Source organism: Aulostomus chinensis, chromosome 20, assembly GCF_037954235.1.
Source record: "Aulostomus chinensis isolate RoL2024-O1b breed Wild chromosome 20, RoL_Achi_v1.0, whole genome shotgun sequence".
In the NCBI taxonomy this organism is placed as follows: domain Eukaryota; kingdom Metazoa; phylum Chordata; class Actinopteri; order Syngnathiformes; family Aulostomidae; genus Aulostomus; species Aulostomus chinensis.
This window is the reverse complement of record NC_141339.1, coordinates 7,226,107-7,247,786: the sequence shown is the minus strand read 5'-3', so window position 1 is coordinate 7,247,786 and position 21,680 is coordinate 7,226,107. Positions and strand designations below refer to the sequence as shown.

The window sequence follows — 21,680 nt, the reverse complement described above, 5'->3', positions numbered from 1 at the left end:
AATTGTCCTTTTTTTTGTAAAAATAGTTCGTTTGCATGATAATGCGGCAAATGAAGAAGAGAAAAACTCTTATTTTACAGATTTTCCCATGATTTTGATGCCAAAAAAATTCAATTGAGTGAAAATATTTCAATTCCGCACATAAAAAGTTATTTTACAGATAATTCCTCATTTCATATGGTAAAAAATATTCAATTGAGTGATAATGCGCCATATTAAACAGAGAAAAACTCTTATTTCACAGATTATTCCTCAGTTTATATGTGAAAAAAGTCATTAAATTTTGATAATGCTGTAAAGTCAGCAGAGGACAGTTATTTGTTAGATTTTTTGGGGTAAATTTTAATTGGAAAAAAATGTTAAAATAAGTGATAATGAAGCAAGGTCAGCAGAGAAAGTTTTTTCACTGATTTTTTTTCTCTAAATATTGAAATTACAAAACCATAAAAACAAGTGATAATGCATGAAGTTCAAAAGAGTGAGGCACACTTCCCATACATTATTAAATTTACCTTCAACAAAACATTAATGAGGACCAGATTATAAATTAAGTTTCATTTAAGACATATATATATATATATATATATATATATATGTATGTGTGTATATATATATATATATATATATATATATATGTATGTGTATATATATATATATGTGTGTATATATATGTATGTATATATATATGTGTGTATATATATGTATATATATATATGTGTATATATGTATATATGTGTATATATATGTATGTATATATATATGTTTATATATATGTTTATATATATACGTATATATATGTGTGTGTGTATATATATATATATATACACACACATATATATGTATATATATGTGTATATATGTATATATATATATATGTATATATATATGTATATATATGTATATATATATGTATGTATATATATATGAAGTACACAAAACTTTCTTCAAATTCTCATAATCTATACGCACTACATTGATTGAACTCTGAGGAAATTCACAATTTATACCTAAAAATGTTAGTTTCAATTAAAGGGGAACTAATATCAAATTCAGTTTTATAATGTTTTTCACATTTTTCCTTTTCACTTACAGTATACACAGTATTGTTATAAATACAAAAGAAACATAACACTTAAGTTCAATGAGTTGTTGCCAGAATTGGTAGTACAACAAATCTGATGGGACGAAGGATCATCTTTCTCACATTTTCTTAGTCATCAGTTGAATCATTGTTGCATCTGGAGAGGAAAAATAACAAAGACACACTTAACATTCACTGAAAAGTTCATGAAAATATAGGATTTCATTTTTGTCAAATAAATCCAATTAGTATACAGCTAATGTGACCATAATATGGCCACTAAGGTGCATAATATCTCTTCATTGTCTTGATGTCAGGCGATATGACTACCCACTACCTCTGAAGAGCTTGTGCTTGGAGACTTTTCACTCTCCAATGTGTCTAGAGCAGGGGTCACCAACATGGGACCCGTGGGCACCAGGTAGCCCCTGAGGACAATGTGAGGTTCAAAACGGGCCTGTTGGGTTCAACCTCGGACAGAAACAGATTTCGTTATGGTGGCCAGCCTCAAACAGAAACAGAGTCCGTGGAACGAAGAGACCTTCGTTACTGAGGTCAAGAAGACTTTGCCACATCAAATGGACTGATTTTATCATTTAGGTTAAAATGGGTAAACATAGGCAGTGTTACTCACATAGGGGTACCACACACTTTGATAAGAGATTCAGCGCTTTATTAGCAGAGATTTGCACACAATAATTTGCACAGAGTGGGTGGGTGGGTGATAAGTGCAGTGATTTTTTTTAATGTCATTCCCAAATTGTCAGCAATATGTTGTATGATAGAATTTACGAAGTGTGGACTGTTGTCACTGTACACTCTTTCAGGTATGCCAAACGTTGGAATGATGTGTTTACATAAGGCTTTTGCTACTGTGAGGGCATCTGCTTTGGCTGTCGGGAGTATTTCTACCCACTTAGAAAATGGGTTGATGATCATGAGACAGTACTTTAGATTCTTGCAGCTGTTTAATATAGTACATGTGTAGGTGTTGAAATGGATGTTGTGGTTGGGGAAACCTCCCCCTTTTTGGTCTTATGTTCCCCTCTGGATTGTGTTTACAGCAGATTTCGCATGCTCTGCAGAAGTTCTTTGAGTAGGAATTGAGTCCAAACGTGTAGAAATGCAAATTTATGATGTTTACCATCCCTCCTGTTGAGACATGGCAAGGCCCATGGCTCAATGTAGCGGCCATTTTGAACAGAGTTTTAGGAAGGACGGGTTTGCCGTCAATAGTATATATTTCTCTCCCAGATAAGTGAAAGCAAACCAATGTTGGGAGTCTGGATGGACAGGAATTGAGAAAAATGCATTGCTCAGGTCAATAACAGTGAACCATTGTTTTTAATCAGGTTTCAGATTATTCAGCAGTGTGTGTGGATCAGGTACAGCTGGAGCTCTAGTCTTTACAGCTTGATTTACAGCTCGTAGGTCTTGTACCATTCTCCATTTATTTTCTGGTCCCGCCTTCTTGACAGGAAAAATGGGAGTGTTGCATGTCGCTTCAGGTGCTTTAATCAATATGCTACATTTCAACATGTCTTCGATTATGGGTTTTATGCCTTTTTCAGCATCTGGTTTTAATGGATATTGTTTTATTCTTGGCCTGTAATCTGATTTAGGTTTAACAATAACAGGTACTGCTGTTGTTAACAGTCCTGCATCTGCTGCTCCTTGGAACCACAACTCCAGAGGAACTTCATTCAACTCGGGAGGTGTCTCTTCACTGAGCAGTCAGGTGTCAGAATCATTCTCGTTGTCATCTTTATCAGAGATTTGAGCAGTCGGTGTGGTCGTCACAACCCATCCCAGCTAACGTCTCTGTACTTCTCGTCTGTGAATGACTGCCAACCATCTTTATCAGGCTTTGTCCAATTTTGTATTCTCTTACACGTCTGTATGAATCTTGCTAATTCTTTCTTCCCATTTTTGCTCTGGGGATTTGCATAATGACACATGGGGATCACCAGACTTTGTACAATGCCTTTGCGTCTTTTGACAGGATGACATCTGTACCTGCAGTGCAGTGACCATCTGTATAGATATAAGGCAGCTGAACTCTCTGTGGGCCCAACTTTGGAATGGCTTTGTCATAGTCAGGGTCTGGGCCCCTGTAATGTCTAAATCGCAGAGTCACGTGCAACTCTTCAGGGTGCATTGACGTGTGTGGTTGATCATTATCTAGTCTAGTTTCAGCTTTTTCCAATACCTGTTTTGCAGTTTGACATGGGTCGGGATTTGGAAAATCTAATTACCACCAGTAGAATGGTGGATTTCTTCCTTGTAGTACAAATGTATCTGTTTCGTCTAGCTCACCCATTCCTCGTGCTATCATCCCGTTTGAAGTGTGCCAGAGGACCACCTTCAGTTGGGCCATGACGTTACATCCGAGGAGATTAACTGGCAGTCTGCCTTGCAGGTAACATTTGTTTCGGGGTCAACAAACCACACTGGCTTAGAGAGACGCTGGGCGATCTGGCCATTTGAGGGTTATAAATTTGGAATATTTTCCCTGAGAACCGTCCTGCAGGCTCCCGAGTCACACAGGAACGAAACACTTTTTCCATTTGCTATGATGTTTCTTAACGGTTTTTGTTTTGTGCCAGAGTAACAGGCTAGAATTTCTTCTAAGTTCAGGATGTCCCCGCTGATAGTGGATTTACAGAGCACCCTTAGTTCTGACTGTGGAGGAGGATGTCAGTCTTGGCCTCTATTTTGTTTCTGATTTGGATTCTGAGGCGGAGGTTGGTTATATTCATTTGGTCTGCGGTGGGGTCCACCAGCTCTGCAATCTTTAGAGAAATGTCCTGTTTTCTGGCACTTCCAAAATACATCGCTTTTGTGGCGGTTCTCCCCCTGCGACCTCATCCTCTGCCTCTACCTCGGCTACCTCTAGTAATCAGGACATTGGATGAGATGCTGTCGCACTAAGGCAGTCACATTTCTCACACTCGCTGTAATTTCTGGGGAGTTCGGTGTGAGTATGATTCAATTACCGTCTCGGCCGGTAAAATTTCCTCTGACGTGAGTCCAATTTTTGTTTGAATACCGCATGCATCACTTCGGCACTGTTAAGGTGGTATGAATCTATCAGGCTCAGGAAGTCTCTTTCCCAGCCATCTGGATCTTTTGACGGGTCTGGCAGTGATGCTACAGCCGCAGCACAGTCGCTGTCAGACCGAGGTCTGTAGACCAGAATAGTTCTGTCCTGGTCTTGCTCTAATCCAAAGTGGGGATTTGCCACCTGGATGAAGGGAAACAATCCATCTCCATCAGGTGGGAGTGCGTTAGGTCGCAAATTGCATGCACCCTTTTCTAAATCGCTGTCTTCATTATCAGTTTTAGGTTGATGTGGAGATAATGAGGGGAAGAGTCCTCCTCCCCCTCCTTTTCCACCCGTTGCCTTTTTGTTCTTCTTTCGTCTGGTTTGTTCAGACACAGGTGTGGAGGGGAGGGATGTCTCATCCTCATCCTCCTGTTCTTTTGTTTTTCCTTCTTTACACCTTCTCTTCAACGTCTTTCCTCTTCTTCCCTCATTTGCAAACTACTTAGTCTTTCTCTGACCGTTGCGGACTGAGACGTTTCCTCATTGGGCTGAACTACAGCTGTGCCCTGCATGGCGGTTTTCCTATCTCGAATGGCCTTCCTCCGTCTTTCAGCTTGTTCGAGCCACTTTCTCGCCCCTTCGAGCTGCACTTTCAGCTTTTCCTGTTCTCTCCCTTTTTTACCTGCTGCTTTCCTTTTCAAACTCCATCCATCCATCCATTGTCTTCCACTTATTCCTATTAAGGGTTGCGGGGGGGGGGGGCTGGAGCCTATCCCAGCGGGCGAGAGGCGGGGTACATCCTGGACAGGTCGCCAGTCCATTGCAGGGCCAACATTTGAGACAAACAACCATTCACACTCGCATTTATACCTATGGTCAATTTAGAGTATCCAATTAGCCAAGTCCCCAAGTGTATGTCTTGGACGGTGGGAGGAAGTACCTGGAGAGAACCCACGCAGGCACGGGGAAAACATGCAAACTCCACACAGAAAGATCCCGTGCTCGAGCCGGGACTCGAACCTGGAACCTTGTTGCTGTGAGGCGACAGCGCTAACCACTGCACCACCGTGCAGCCTCCTTTTCAAACTCTCCACTAATTTAGTACAATTTTCAACCACAAGTTTGCCCTTAAATCTGAACTTGCTTTGCCATTTTCCTTAATATATTGTGCTACCCGGGTAATATTTCTCCATGTACTTTGCATCCCCTTCAAGAGCAGACTTACTGTTGCTTGACCCCATTATGTCAACCGTGTTGTCTCTTACAGACTATGTGTCTTTCTTGAGACCTAAATCCTAATTCACCTTCATTGTGTATTTCAACGGACCACTGAGTTACGTTTACAACGTTAGGTTTCCCTCAGTGCGTTGCTTCCACTTCAACGGTGACTTTCACACTCACATTCACGCTCGACTTTTCTTTCACACAGTAGAAATTTGTTTGTCCCTTCCAGCGGACAATTACCTATCCAATTTTTGTATCTCTTTCGGGCAGATACAACCTTTTAGTGCTGTCACTTTCAGCAGACAGAAACCTAGGCCAAATCTGTGTCACTTTCGGCAGACACTACCCGACATGTCATTTGCGCGGTTATAGTGATGCTCACTTTTACTTACAGTCTGGTCTTCAACCTCTGATCACCGGTCGTCTCCTGGATCCTGTCAACCACCTCCCACCGGAGAGGAGTTGGACCTGGACCGGCCTGATAGTGAATTCACACTACAGGACTTTGATCAGATCACCTATTGTGACTCTGGCTGACGACAGACTTCGGCGTCTTTCTCCTCCCCGCTGGTTGGTGATATGTTGGGATCTGGCTCAAAGGACCAAGTTTTATGTTGGGTTCAACCTCGGACAGAAACAGACTCCGTTATGGTGGCCAGCCTCAGACAGAAACAGAGTCCGTTACCCAACTTTCCTGGTTCATTAACCATTCAACAGACACAATGAACAGAGGGAGACCCAGACACCGATATTCATCTTTTACTTGCGGCAAGGGGAGTCAGGACTGGTTCTCAAACCTCGTCTCCTCGATCTCTGAAGTCCTGCCCCCCCCCCCCCGTTGCCATTTTTTATTAGGTAGGTTTGCATAAACATGAGCATCACAGTGTCATAAGCGATAGGTGTGTCTGAGGCATTGAAATGTGAGTGCGTACATGTGAGTGACAATTTAAGTGTGTGTATGTGGTGTATGTACCTTGACTGGCAGAGTGGCTTCCTGAGTGAAACGAACAGTGTTAAACAAAAACTAATAGCAAATAGATATACTTCATACAATGATATTAAGATTTGATCCTACAGGGCCTGTTCAAAAATGTAATTTTTTTTCTGTTGTTATTCTTTTTTTAAATCACATTTGCATTTATATAGATTTGAAAATGACTATCACAAAAAAAAGAAGAGTTAAAATATAATTTAAAGTTTGGTGAATTTAGGTGAACTCTGACCTGTGCTAGTTCAAAGGTCAAAGCAAATTTGTTATTTCAGAAAAATGTTTCAAACTGGTGGTCCTTTGTCAGACTCAGGACCCAGGAAGTAGCTCTCAAGGTCAAAAAGTCGGTACCCCCTGATCTAGGTGATGAAGTGAAAATGCAAAAGGAGAGACAAACAATGGAAAGTCTTGGCTTATTGACAGAGATGTGAACATTCAAAATAGTCCTCAAAAGGTCCACATTAACAGGATAAGCGGAAGAAAATGGATGGATGGATGGATGGATGGAAAATGCTCTTAAATAACATTAACTACAGACCCCCTCCCTGTTCCCCAATCTGCCCTATTACTTTAGTGTCACCTATGTACCGGTCATAGTAAAACACAGGGCTCTGCCTGTCAGTGAATTCTAAGTAGTCAGTGTGCAGGTGTAGTCGTTATGGACTTAATGCTCCAACATGTTTTGCAGAAATTTTGTGATTCTGCTTACATACAGACAGACAATCACAGAGTTTGCACAATATGATAGATGACACCTGCATCACTGAATGATCATGACAAGTATTGCTTTTTAAAAAAGAACAGGGAGTTGCCAAGACTGAGCTTGGACACAGGCGCAGGGTTCAGGGGCCTCATGAATCAACGCTGTTTACTAGGGATGTGACGATACACTCAGCTCACGAAATGAGACGAGAAACGATATTGGGTTCACGAGACGAGATTTTAAGAAAACTACAATGACAAAGTATATGACTTGACCAACATACTTTTATTTAACCGAGTTGCACATGCATTTTGAAATATAACTCTTTACATGCATGTTGTAAGCATGAGCTTTTAATAAACTTCTTCCACAAATTGAAACGAAAACTAAAATGTTTATTGAAAGTGGCGGGGGCTTCTTCAATGGTAATACTACCAATCTTTTTGGATGTCATTGTTGAAGCGATCCTTCCCTCCTTCTCCTCAGCTTCAGCTCCTCCTTCTCTTTCTTTAGGCTCTGGCAGGCTCGACGTAGCAAAGGCGTATTACTGCCCCCACAGGTCACAAATATTAGTTCACAAATTTCGCGAAACAGATATTTAACGTGACGAGGAATATCGCCGAGTTTAATCTCACGTAGCACGAGATCTCCTCACACCCCAACTGTTTACGCAAGAAAAACTTGGGTACGCCAGGATCAGCGCTCACGTTCAGATGTATCAACATGAAAAGTTCAGCGATTCTTGTGTTGTTTTACGCCAAGTCCGGAGGTGCCATAGAAGTTGGCGGAAAGCCGATTCTTGCGTTGACTGCACTTTGGTCCGTTGGTGACACTGTGTGGCAGTGTTTGGTAACTGACATTATTTGACAACCGCACATACATTGGGCACAAAAAAGCCTTCAACACAAACACAAAGACAAACATCTGTTGGCGTTACTTAAGTAGCTATGAAAGAACCTTCACAATTGTGCTGAATGTGCAACTTTCAACAATGGCAGCACTTGCACTGTTGGAGGATGTAGAAAACGGTGCAATAAGACGGGAGCAGCATTTCAGGGAGCGGGAGGACTTGCTCCACAACAGTGATGATGAACTGAACTGATATGCCAGTTCCGGGTACCGCGGGCCATCCTCCTGAAAATTTGTGAGGAGCTGCGACCGGCGCTCCAGTGCAGAACCGTCAGGAGCTGAGCTGTGCCAGTGCCAACACTGGTACTGAGCACGCTCAGCTTCTTGGCCACTGACTCCTTCCAGCGGGAGATGGCAGGCTGCTCCGGGGTGAGCCAGTCGACCCTCAGCCGGGCCTTGCCCTAGGTGGTGGACCTGATCATCCGCCTCTCCCGCAGGTAGATTAAATTCCCTTATGGTGCGGTTGAACAGGCCAATATTAAAGCGCAATTTGCAGGGTTTCCACTCCATCAATGTGCAGATCATCGATGCGCAGAGGCTGGAGGGATGGACACTGATCCTGGCTGGGCAGCCATCCTTGCATGCCAGAATTTCATTTCCACAATGTGTATGGGTAAGAAGCTACTACACGATTCATGAAGCCAAATAAATGTATTTTGTCCACTAAACGTTCCATAACATTTATCAGGCGGTTGAGCCGCTCATTGATCCCAGTTATGTCCTCCTGTGACTGCAGGACCGCCTGTGTGAGGACCCTCCCACTGGATCCGTGTGGGCCAGAGGATGCACAGCAGGGTCCGGGTGGGCTGGAGTACCGTACGCTGCTTGTCGGCCTGGTGCTGGGGCTGGGAGACGGGCTGTCCTGAATGCCGCTGGTCCTGGCACATGACCCTGAGCCGCCAGACGGGCTGATGCGAGAGACGGCAGGGGTGCTGCACATCGGCGGCATGGCTGACGTATCGATTTCTGTTAAACATTAAACATATTGGTTTATTTAAATGGCCAATTCTGTGTATTTGTTGCATTTACATCTGTTGCAAAGCATGTGGAAATGTTGCGTAAGTAATAGAGTTGCCACTTACCCTCCAGGCTCTCGGAGTCAGCGTGGGTGGGGGCGACAATCCCCCCACAGAGCTGCTACCCGTGACTGACACCACCTGCTGCTCAAATTCCATCAGGTGCCCCTCTCCCTAACCCCCACCTTTCTTGCCCGCACTCCTCCGGAGGGCAGCTGTACGCTGCTTGACCTTCTCCTTGAGGTTCTGTTAGTGGCATTTTCCATATTGTTATTTAAATTTAGATTTAAGCCAATTGATTATTGTAGTTATTGCATTTAGTGATTGCGCAGTGTGGAATTTAGTCATACGTTTAGCTTGCATTGTTTAGGAAGTTAGAATTGCAGACATGCATTAGAATAGAGATAGGAAATCTTTCAGAGTGCTTGCAGTAGTGCAAGCTTATGACGTAGTTATGCTCGCACAGATTTAGTGAGGAAAACTGTTGTTGTGCCAACACAACCAGGAGAAGAGATTAATTCTGAGATTTTAAATCTAATCCATCTGAAGAAAGGACTTTAGGCCTTTGAGGCCTAACACCCCTTTCTGAAGCCTGCATTAGGAGTGACCACACGCTCTTAAAACTAAGGGGGATCATCTCTGGCTACCCTCCCTTCCTCCTTCACACACACACACACACACACACACACACTCTCCCTCACTCATACACACGCTCACACATATCACTTTGTATCTGTTGGTTAGATAGAACCGTTATACCAACGTGTTGCTGATTGATTGATGCATTGTGTTTAATAAATACTTTTATTATAAGAGAGAAGTCGTAGTGCCTTTTGTGTACAAAAGTGTGGTCCCGTGTCTAAGTAATAGCCAGTGCTCGGATCTCATCCTTCAATCATCAGAGCTATCCCTATGTAGTTAATGTTTGAGAATATTGACTGTTGAGTAGATCAACTCTGTTCGAGACTGATAACTTTTCCAAGCTTGGTCGTGTTTTAGTTTCCCTGAACTCATCAGGGTGGTGCCCGAATAATTAATATGAATTAGTAATTTATTTAATAATCAATTATATCCATAATTATCAATTATCATTATTTTTGACCAATTCGCTCTTCAGCACACAACACTGTGCTTTATATCACTTTGATTGTTCAGTAAAGGACGGAGCGAACACGTTTCTACCATCGTCATAAACCTTCAAACACGCTTAATGACTCAATTTGTCATTAGAAGTGGTTAAGATGGATGAACATGATGATAAACAACACTGGTGATTAGAAGGGAACTTTAGCCAATAATATTTTTTTTTTGTACTGACACCACTGGACAGGTTGGCAAACAAAATCTGCTGTCTCTCCTCTACCTCACCGACCCACACCTCCAGCTTGCATGCCGTGAATCTCTTTTTCTTTGACATTGTTTTGCGAGTGCGCACAGCGGAGACCCTATTTAAATAAATTTGCGTATTTATAGGTGGGCGTAACGGGTGGGTCTGGTCACTCGGACATCTGTGCTCAATTCCACGCTGATTGGCATGTATCAAGGAAACGTGTGTGGATTCCGGCGCTTGCACAGATTGATACATCCGGATTTTTTTCTGCATGCGCAACTTTCGGGATTCTTGTGACCGCCGTTTTTTTACTATGAGATCCACGCAAGTATTGATACATGAGGCCCCAGGTGTTTCAATAAAAGCTTTAATGAAGGTATCCAGGTGACTCCAAGTTCAAGGAACAGAATACAAGCTATCAACCTATTTTATAGGATCACTCCTATTCTGTATGGGAAGAGGCGTGGTTATGAAAAATATCACAAAGAAAAAAATCACTCCCCTAAAACGAGGAATAAACACACTAGGCCATTGAAGGTGAATCAATAAATTAAATCACTCCAGCTACGGAGGAAACAAGAATTCAGAATAAAAAGCATAAACAACAAAACACTCCTAAATAATGGGAGGCACTAAGTTGTGAAAACGTTAACTGGCTGAAGATAGAAAAACTTACAACAAAAAAAAATCTCTCACCTGGAGGAAGGAAAACGCAAAACACCAATCAAGGCTGTGGCAAAGGCTGTGGTGAACCACAAGGATGAAATACACTGGCACAAGACAAACGCAGACACAGACAATATAGACACAAAGTATTGGGGAACAGGTGGAAACACTTAGCAATCAGCCCAAGCCCCTCCATGAATTGTATCATAATAGCTTTTCTTTGGTTTTCTGTTGAATTAGCTTTCCTGCAGAATCTTTGATTCAACAGATTTGGTTTAAAAAAAAACATTGTCAAGCACTTGCATTGTGATATTTATATATATATATATATATAGAGAGAGAGAGAGAGAGAGAGAGAGAGAGAGAGAGAGAGAGAGAGAGAGAGAGAGTAGGCCAGCATGTCAAAAGTTGCAATGTTTCCTTCTCATATAAGTCACTCTTGACATTGATTCTGCAAATTTCTGAAATTATTTGCTCAATAAGGAACTTCTATTTTAGTGTCTTAGTATGGGGCCATTCCATTTTTATGGGGATGGTTGGCAACCCTACTGTGTTGGTTTCCGTGTGTTTGTGGACTACAGTTTTTAACTACCACATACTGTATTTGCTCTGTTCGCAAAACATGGTGAAAGAAGTCTAGAATGTGCGTTGCATCACATCCGTGGAGCTTTTGCTCTAAAACCCTGATATTGTCTCAATGTGAGACATAATAATGACTGTAAAAATGTATAGTTACCTTGCTTTTACACCTAATTGTAGAAAAGTGTTCCGACTCCTGTCAGTGACTGAAAGGGTTATATGCCCCCTGGTGGTGATTTTTAGTTACTGTGGCTTAAATGACCAGGCACTTTCAGTGTTCATGCAGAAGCTACACTACAGAAAGTTGGTTGTCTGAGCCTTCGAGTGGAACCAACAGTGAGTACTGATGCAGAAAATTATTTTAGTTGTTTCGTGGCACTGTAATCTTGAAGATGGTGTTGCTTGGTGATGCTTATCGCAATGCTAATCGTTAGCAAGGGGTAGTTTAGCTGCTATGGCTAATTCAGTCCATTGTCTAGCCTCATTCGTCTTAAATTCTGTTTATGTGTGAACCAATATTACTGTTTACTGTGTTTATGCTGTTACTTACCTGATTTATAACCTGAAAAAGAAGAAGTAAAGTGTGACCAGAGTTGTTGCATATATTTATTTGATTTCAATTGTAATATCGTGCGTATTTTATTTTGTTGCAGTTTTACAAAAAAAGACTGAGAAGATTCAGTAAAGCAACTTCAGCCAAATCTACTGTATCTCTCAAATTTGTTCGCTATCTGTCAGCCAGGACAGAATAAAAAGTATCGATAGTGGTATTGATTATAACCATCCCTAGCAAGACCACTTCTTGGGTGAAGCATCACTTAAGTGAAACTTCCTTTATTATGGTAGCTTAGATCACAAAATTTTCTCAGTATTATGCTTTTGTATCACTATTGTATTTTTTTTTTCAGTGAATTACATTTATAACAAAGAATTGAGAGCCTGAAATGTTCATGGGAAACACTCAAGACAAGGAATCATCATTGGTCCAGGTTTGATCCTTGTTTGTAACCCTTGTAATGGAAATTTAGATACACCAAACTCATTTGCAGAAAACATAAATACTTAGTACATAGTTTTCCATTATCACCTATGTTTCATTATCAGTTTACAAGAATTCATATTAATAGCCTATGAAGTTTCAACTGGGTAACATCCTTTTTAGATTCAATGACAAATGCCTCTTACTGCCATAATTTATTGCAGCTATCATTCCTGCATATTCAACAACCTGAAATTAACCTTCACATCACTATTCAACTGTGATTGTTAACAAGAATAGCTTTCTTGTAATTACTCATTTCATTTTTGTTGCTGATGCAGCTGTCAGCTGCACTGCATATCTACAGGAAATTGAGTATGGGGAAAAAGACGCAGCAGCCAGTTGGCACAGAAATGCTGTCCAACACAAAAAGGGTACCCTGCATTATACTGAAAACTTCTCCAGATCCTGCTGAGTTCAATCAGTTCACTCAACTGATATTTACAGGAAAGGTTAATTGAACTCATGATGATTGCCTGAAGATTAAAGTGTTCTGCACTTTTGATGTTTAGCTAGTTGACTTGGGGAACATATATTCTATAGTCATAAACTTGACAGGACAGAGGAAATTCAAATCAACTTTTTTTTTTTAAATCGTTTTTTTGGACAAATAACTGAATTTGTTTCTTGTGCGGACAACTTGCCATGCATTATTGAAACATGAATGAGCTAAATTGCTGACACATGGCTTTTGAAGGGAATCATTTTTATAATATATAAACAATTTATGGGTTAATGAATGTCATAATCACATCAATATTAATATTATTATTTTTAATTACAGTAGTTTGTTTTATGAAGGGCAGAACAGTTTTGTTTGCATATTCTCCCTGTGCCTGCGTGTTTTTTTTTTAATCTGTCCTGTTCAGCAGCTGGGGCAGGCAGTATAAATGTTCCTGGTGCCTTGTTGTGCTGAAGCAGTTTTACTCTGCAAAGGAGGAATCTGATATACTGCTTCTATCACCATCTGTGTTTAACTTTATTAGGAATGGTATTGGTTCATTGATAAAGCTACCGGACTGACGCTCAGGAGTGGATAGAAAGAGAGAACAGGGACAGGATAGGGAAGACAGGAGGGGGGGAGACACAAAAACAACAATAGCAAAAAAAACAACAGCAACAACAGTAACAACAGAAAAAATGAAAAACATTGGTTGCAGGATTTCCAAGGCAAATTTACCATTTTGTTTAATATAATTTAAAATATGTATGAGTGTGTGATTATGTATCAATTTTGCTCATGTGTATGTATGAGAGTGTATATGTGTGTGTATGTGTATGCTACAGTTTGTCATTGGATGCTGTGGGTAGCTGGCTGTAGCTGATGTGGGGGACCAGAACAACACGCCCACGGCCCAGGATAGCAGGCAGGTCAGGATCAAGCCGCCAGGGCACCCAGAAACCCCCAGAACACAGGGAGCCCCAAGCCACCCCCCCTCCTCCCAGGAGACAGCCACAGGCCCAACCCATTTCAGGACCCACAGGAAAAGACGGGAGCAGCCGGAGGCAGCCCACAGAGAGACGGGGGAGACAGAGGACCCCAGGCCCCCCAGAGGACCCCGGGACCGCCAGACACCCCCCCCCCCCCCCCCCAGCACAAGTTAAGCCCAGGGGCATGGAGCCCCTCCAGCCCGAAACCCGGCCAGAGCCCCAACAGGGGCCCCACCACACACCGGCGAGGCTGACACCCGGCCACACCTCACGCCCGGACGGGGCGAACCACAGGTAACCACGGTTAATTGGCAAATCTAAATTGACAGTAGGTGTGGCTGTAAGAGTGAATGGTTGTTTGTCTATATGTGTTGCCCCTGCAACAAACTGGTGATCTGGCCAGGGTGTACCCCGCCTCTCCCCTGATGTCAACGGGGATAGGCTCTAACCCTTTAGAAAATAGGAATAGAAAATGGATGCATGGATATTTATGAAAGGAAACACTTTTTTTTTAATAATGAAACGCATTTGAAACATTTTTGGTGACTTTGAGTTGTAAAATTTTTTCACTTGTAAACTTGATTAATCTCATATTCTAGTACCTGCAATAGATACATAAATTGTGAAAGGACCTGAAAAAAAAGTGTTCCATGCAGCATTAAAATAGACTTTGTCTGTGCAAACCAGTGACATAGAACAACAAATCTTGTTTGTATGTTTGTGGCAAATGTAAATCCAAGCTCACAAAAACAGCTGAATTAGGGTACATGTGGAGGTGTAAGAAACCGAAACAATGCCCTATAAGCAACATTTATCACACACAATGGATAAAAGATGATGGATCAAGAGCAGACAGCAGTAAGTGAAAACTGGCCTCTTCCTGATCTTTGTGTCACATCATTAGAAGCAGTGAAGAATGGATGCAATTAACGTGGTGTCATTAGTTGTAGTATACATATTCCAAGGTGAGGGGTAATTTGTATGAGTGATTGAAGGTCTTTTTTTTTACCAAAGACTCCTCCAAATATTGTCATGGTTTGTCAAATCAAGGCTGATAAGAGACAAACAACACCAAAAATTGGGTAACAATATGTCATCATCATCATAGTATTACCAGGGAATCTTAATTTACTTTATGGGTAACAAAGGAGTATAATTGGTTCAGTACAAATTCAATAAATGATACACACTAAACAACACTACAACATATAGAGTGCTAATGAATGCTTATTGGGTTACTCCTTTATAAGTATTTTGTTCTATTTCCCTTTAGTTTCAGAGACAGGCCTATTTGAAGAAACAGTGACTATGTTTACATTCACACCAGTATGCCCTTATTATTCCCAAAATGACAATAGTCTGAGTTTGATGAGTTACATTAAGAGTATATTCTGGTTGGACTTTTGGAATGTGGTTTTTTTTTTCTGAAACTTGCAATTACCAATAACTCCATAATTGGTTGTTTTAAGGAGCATTCTTCTGTCTTGTATTCAGCATATTCAGAATGTATCTTGAGTCAAACAGCTTCTTTTCGTATACGGCCAGAATGCTGTAGTGTACTTACCGTGTAGACTTCTACTAAAGGAAAAAAGTCTATTCTAACTTTCTGAAATATATATTCACATGCATTATGAATAAATACCATTCTTTTTTTCTTTCTTTCAGTAATATACTGTATATTGGGAGAAATTATAGAAAGCCTATAGTTTGTACCATACAAGAGGGTAACAATGACAGCAAACTGTAATTCTTCTATTGTTATGAGCCTTGCAAGTAACTAAGGGCAGATTATTAATTTAATGGAATACTAATTTTCTGCCATGTAATAAGAGCATGAACTGGAAAAATAGTAGGACTATTCAATGCATGTTAACATATCCATTGTCTGAGTCTCATGGTTGATGTCTAAGAGCCAATAATACCTGGAGATGTGCTGTCAACATCACAGATGTTGCGCTGACTGACCACAGTGTTTAAAAGAGAATTGGGACCATTCCATACATTTTAAGACTATCTTGCTAGGCTAAGTGAGAGTCTTTCAGCTTGCTGGAATGCCACTCCAATTTAATTTTTTTATGAAGTTTGCTTTAATTTGCAGATTTCACAATTTATAATGGAACTATATGCTTTTGTTTTATTATCCTCTCATTTAGGTGGGAAGCAGAGTCAAGCATCCTTTGAAGTTGGCCCACTACAAGCTGATGAATTTTGGAGGAGCTAAAATTAGCCTGCAGTATTTCTCATCTGTTTTATTGATTAATGTATCAGTTCTACTGTATATGGGAGCCAGAGCTCCTAATCATACACCATCAGATTCAGAATATAGAGGTACTCAGCTATTAAGAATCTGAGTACACAACTTTGTAACTGATGCCTGCCTGTTTCAGTCATGTAATAATAATGTAATAAATGTACATTGTCTGGGAACATCAATATGAAGTATGTTTCACAAGATAACCAAATCATTTTTTGAGATATTTACTACTGTATGACAATTTCACCGCAAGATCATCATCTGTTAGAGTTTTTCTCATTCCAAACATTCCAGAAGTAAACCATTTTTATATTAAAAAAAATGACCTCTGTGAATTAAATCAAACAAAGCTCAACAAAAGCATTTCTTATAATTGCCATTTAAATAGGGAAGCCTATGGACATGTAAAGTGTGGCCACTGGTGTTTGTAACATTTTAAAGAATGGAAACCTCAGTATGTAGGATATTGGAATTTATGAGTGCTTGTTGTTAAGTAAAAGATAAAAAAAGAAACAAAATGACAAATTTTTGAGAACTTTGTAGGAAACGCAGATGGTGCTCACAACTCTCAAGAACCATCCATCCGCCCATTTTCTTCTACTTATCTTGTTAAGGGTCACGGGGGGCTGGAGCCTATCCCAGCGGCTTTCAGGCGAAAGGCAGGGCACACCATGGACAGGTCGCCAGTCCATCGCAGTGCCAACGCATATAGATAGACAACCATTCACACTCACAGCCTCACCTATGGTCAATTTAGAGTATTCAATTAGCCTAGTCCCTATTTGCATGTCTTTGGACTGTTGGAGGAAGCTGAAGTACCCGGAGAGAACCCACACAGGCACAGGGAGAACATGCAAACTCTGCATAGAAAGATCTGGAACCTTCTTGCTGTGAGGCAACAGTGCTAACCACTGCACCACTGTGCCACCTTCATGCAAGAACACTAGATAAAATCTTTCTGTAGATAATACTCACTTTCTGCTGTCACTTGGTATAATTGGCATTTCAAAAGACACATTAATAATGCCAAAATTAAAATATACCTCTCTTTGCCACGATAGCACAGGTGCCATCCATTGTGTGTGGCCTAATACATTTGATTTCACAAATTGGGAAACAAATTAAGTGTTTGATTCACCCTTTTTACTTGCAGAGGAGGCAAAGATGATATTCTTGAGACATGTCCATCACACACATGCCACTCCTCATTTCTGATCTAAATTCTGCATATCTACTGTAGTTACATGCCAGTTCCAAAAAACAACTGCAAGTGTTATCTTGTGAACACAGACATATTTGTAAATGTGACTTTGATAGTCTTTGACAGAAATATGCAGAATTCCTCAGGAACAGGCCAAGGTACTTCATATCTCATTCTTTAACATATCTCAAGTTAGATTAGAGCTAGATTTTTGCATGTGACAAGGACTCCGGAAACTTAATCAATGTGTTTATGTTTCTTGCTTTGGGTGTGAGATCATCCATAACTTTAAGTCATTTACCACTCATGAATTCTCCTACAGACCTGAGAATTAACTTCCAACACTTAATCATAAATGCTGGCTTTTGTACCATCTCTTTTTGGGCAATTTCCTCCACCAGGTTTGGCAGCTTTTCTTTAATTGGGAGAACATTGCATTTGTGACTGCTGAGAGTGCTGAAGAGTTCTTCCATATCAATGCCTCTGAAGTTGTCAAGTGCTTTAGTTAGCACATCCTTCTCAGCTGGGCTGGTGTACACGTAGTTGAAGAAAGCCGCCATTAATCTACTGTCTGAGCAGCTGATTGAAAGACCCTTTGCCAAAAATTGGGGGCAAGTTGAACAGGAAAGTACAGTACTGATATCGCTATCATATCATCCAAAGGCAGAGATTCAGGCAACAGCTGCCTACTTTCGTGGAATGTGTGGTGCAAATTGGATATTATGTAGGTTCCGTCATAGGTCTTGGTTGTATCAAACAAATTCCAGAATTCCAGAATGAATGGAGTCAACTGCAACTGTTGCTAACTCATCAGGACTTACATGTAGAGGTGAGTATATCACTCACACACACACACACACACACACACACACATATGTGTGTGTGTGTGTGATCTTCAAAAGGCATACCAGAGTCATATCTACATAACAGAAATTCTTCATCAAAAGACAGATCACAAGCCTGATGTTTTACAAGCAGGAGTGGTGTAGTGGTGTAGGAGTCGAGCTGGAGACTGCTATAAGTGAAAGACTCACTCATGGAGAGAGATCTTTTAATAGGAATGGGAACCAGTGCGCTAGAGGACTGCAGGCTGTTTAAAGGCATGTATGCAGGTGATTTGGGTGTGTTGCATGTATCAAGTGAAAAAGAGCTCATCTGTTGCATTACTAAGTTCAGGATCACAACAATCTTTTAGCTTTGTACACAGGTATATTCTCAGGTTCCTGTGATTAGTTTGGTCATACAAACTTGAAATTGTTATATTGGCCTCAAGGGGCCTGAACTCAAACTTTCTAATCTGTCTTTCTTTGATCTTTGCTGCTATTACACCTACAATTTCCTTGTCTGTGGGATAAATGAAGAATTACATCTTCTTAAACCCTGACATACATTATCAGTGTTGTTTCCTGGAGTCACTGGGTGTTTTGGTCTCATGACAGACACCCTTATCCATGTGAGCTGAATGAAGCTGATAAGACCCCGGCCTGTGTCCAAGTGGCATTCTGCTGCCCCCACCACTCTTCCTTCTTCAACCAGAGCCATCTGTATGCTTTCTCTGCAGCCTCTGCATTGCTGTTCAGGGCTCTCTTTTGGTCGGCACCTGTTATGCCCACTGTGCCATAGGCCTTGCTCAGGGAGTGGCTGGTGAATCCTGCCCACTGCATCTGGTCCTCCAACCATTCCTCCAACAATCCTGGTACTACTTCTCCCTCTTTTTTTATTGTGCCTTTTTCATCCTATCCTCCCAGGGAACTTACAGCTCCAGCAAGACTAGCTGCTTTGTAGCTTCAGAGACCAAGAGGATGTCCGGGCTCCATTTGGACTGCGTCATCTATGGTGGAACTTTTTGTTGCCTCTACAGGTCAACTGTCATTGCCCAGTCTCGGGCCGTGGAGAGTAAACCAGCAGAGCAGTTCTTTAGTGTTCTCTCTGGCTTCTGTCCTTCCTTGATGAACAGGATGGCCTCGGCTGTAGCTTCGGTACATCAGCTGTCCTTGATCCCCTTGCTGATTGCCTCAGCAATGTATTTTAGGACTCAGCTGTGTCTCCATCAGTAATGGCTCTCACTCAGTGTCTTGGAGCAGCTGCTTAGGATGTGTTCCAGTGTCCCTATCTTGGAACACAGGAAACAAACACAAAAACTGAAGACAAAACATCATAAGGAGTTGTTTTAGGGAAAACTGTCAAAGAATGACTTTATTAAGGCAATTATTTTAAAAAGGTGACTATGTACTGTCAGCCTCATATAGTAATCTTCTGCTTGTGTCTTAACGCCACTGTGGTATTTAATCTCAAATAATCTCTTCTAAATAATTGGCAATGCACCCTCTCGTATACTTCTATGCATTACTATACAGTTCAAGCACTTCGAAAAGTTATGCTGTCCATATAAAACCCTGGCTGAACATCAAATTTCTCAGATTTTTTTATTTTTTTAGAGTGCTATAAAACTTTTTGTAGAAAAACATAGTGATTTGAGAGAATGGGGACCTCAACTATAATAGAGAAAAGTTATGACTCGTTTAGCAAGAATTGTGCAGCACTTACTACAACATTAACAAATAACATTCTTTAGTCACATCAATAATAATAATAAATTGCAATGTGCTGATGAATGGCATGACATGTAACAGTTAACATTTAATTTTATACTGACAAAACTGAACAAAGAGCATTTAAAGTGAAACTTCTGATGTAAAGCCACTTCATAGAACTCTGTGTGTGCATGTGCGTATGCGGATCTGTGTATACTCATGGTTACTCCTTGTTTTTCTTCAAGAATCTGAATAATACTAGCAATTTAAGCAAATATTAAATTTACCTATGCCCTAAGCATGATTCTAAGAATATGATTTTATTGGCAGGGTTCATAGACCTCAACAACAGAAGCTCTCCCATGGTCAATTAATAAACACCAATAGCACTTATAGATATCAACAATTGCTATTTGTGCCTTCTCATGCCCAGTGCTGGTGCTCCTGTGGTTCACCTTTGAAACCCTTTTGTTCTCAGGGACTTTTGAAGTGTTACATCTTTGAAAATTTATTTAGAGAACAAGTGCACTGCTGCAGCCACCATGATTGATAACTACAGTTAACAAGCTGCTTACCTTGATCATATGATTGGAAAAGCCCAATGGCTTGAGTCAAAATGAGTGACATCATGCAAACACAGTATACACAACAATAGCTGAGGCAACTGTTGTGTGGATATTAACCTAGGGGTTAAACCACTTATACAGGTGATGGAGAATAATGAAAACATGTAATAAACACAGCAAGGAATTTGAACACATATAATGGGGTTATTGACTTTTGAAAAGAAACAAGATACACAATTGCAAAAAGTTGCCCTGATACTGTCCAGACCTAAGTTGATAGAAACATACTGTAGAAGCCAAGCTGACAAACTTGCAAATCTGTGCATCAAACAAAACCTACATTTAATGTTACCTCTTGACATAATGTTCAGATACGTATCTTCTCAACAGTTATTACAATGATTGTAAACGCTGGAAGCAGTGTTGTGTTCAAATGGACCATGCCAGGTCAAAGTTATCTTGTCAACATGATAAAACCACAGTCATTTTTTTATGTGATAATGGTTTAGTTCGCATTAAAATAAATGTTTTGATTTCATGTGATGTTGCGATTTTCATAAAAACACAAGCTTTGTTGCAAGATAATGTGCCACTATCATGTGACAATAAATTTTTAAAAAATGCAAGTATGGGTGTTCTCTGTGGTCTGTACATGAAGTAGTAGTGTGACTGAGTTGATTTGCTGATAAAATGCACTTCCAGTAGCCACTAATTCCAATGCAAAGGCAACTTTCTTGTCAAACCTGACACACAGAGGACCCAAATGCCATGTCTCCCACACCCCAGTGGAGACATGGCATGGTAAATACTAAAAATGAAATGAAAATCTCCCTGAGTGTCAGTGGGACAAAAACAGTTTAGCCAAATAACAGAAAAAATCAGTAAACTCCTTACTACAAAAATTAAATAAACTCTGTCCATCCATCCAAGTCCAAGTGATGAGTGAATCCATATGAAATGCATGTGGCCACAGAGAATTGCCATGCATGGCAGTGAATCCATGACACCAATGCATCATCATTTGAAAAGCCAAAAGAGAGAGATTATTATTATGGCTGCAACAAACATGTGTGGTGGCTTGATTTGCAGGCTGAGAAACATACTATGCCTGGA

At 40.6% G+C, this 21,680-nt stretch overlaps 1 long non-coding RNA gene across 1 annotated transcript; it reads left to right on the top strand.

The window, feature by feature from the left end:
* The first annotated feature begins 11,800 nt into the window (after positions 1-11,800).
* On the top strand, positions 11,801-16,465 carry LOC147242694 (uncharacterized). The gene is made up of 4 exons (XR_015110698.1): positions 11,801-11,878; positions 12,451-12,531; positions 13,869-14,306; positions 16,166-16,465. It is a non-coding gene; the product is annotated as an uncharacterized LOC147242694 (long non-coding RNA).
* The last annotated feature ends 5,215 nt before the right edge of the window (positions 16,466-21,680 follow it).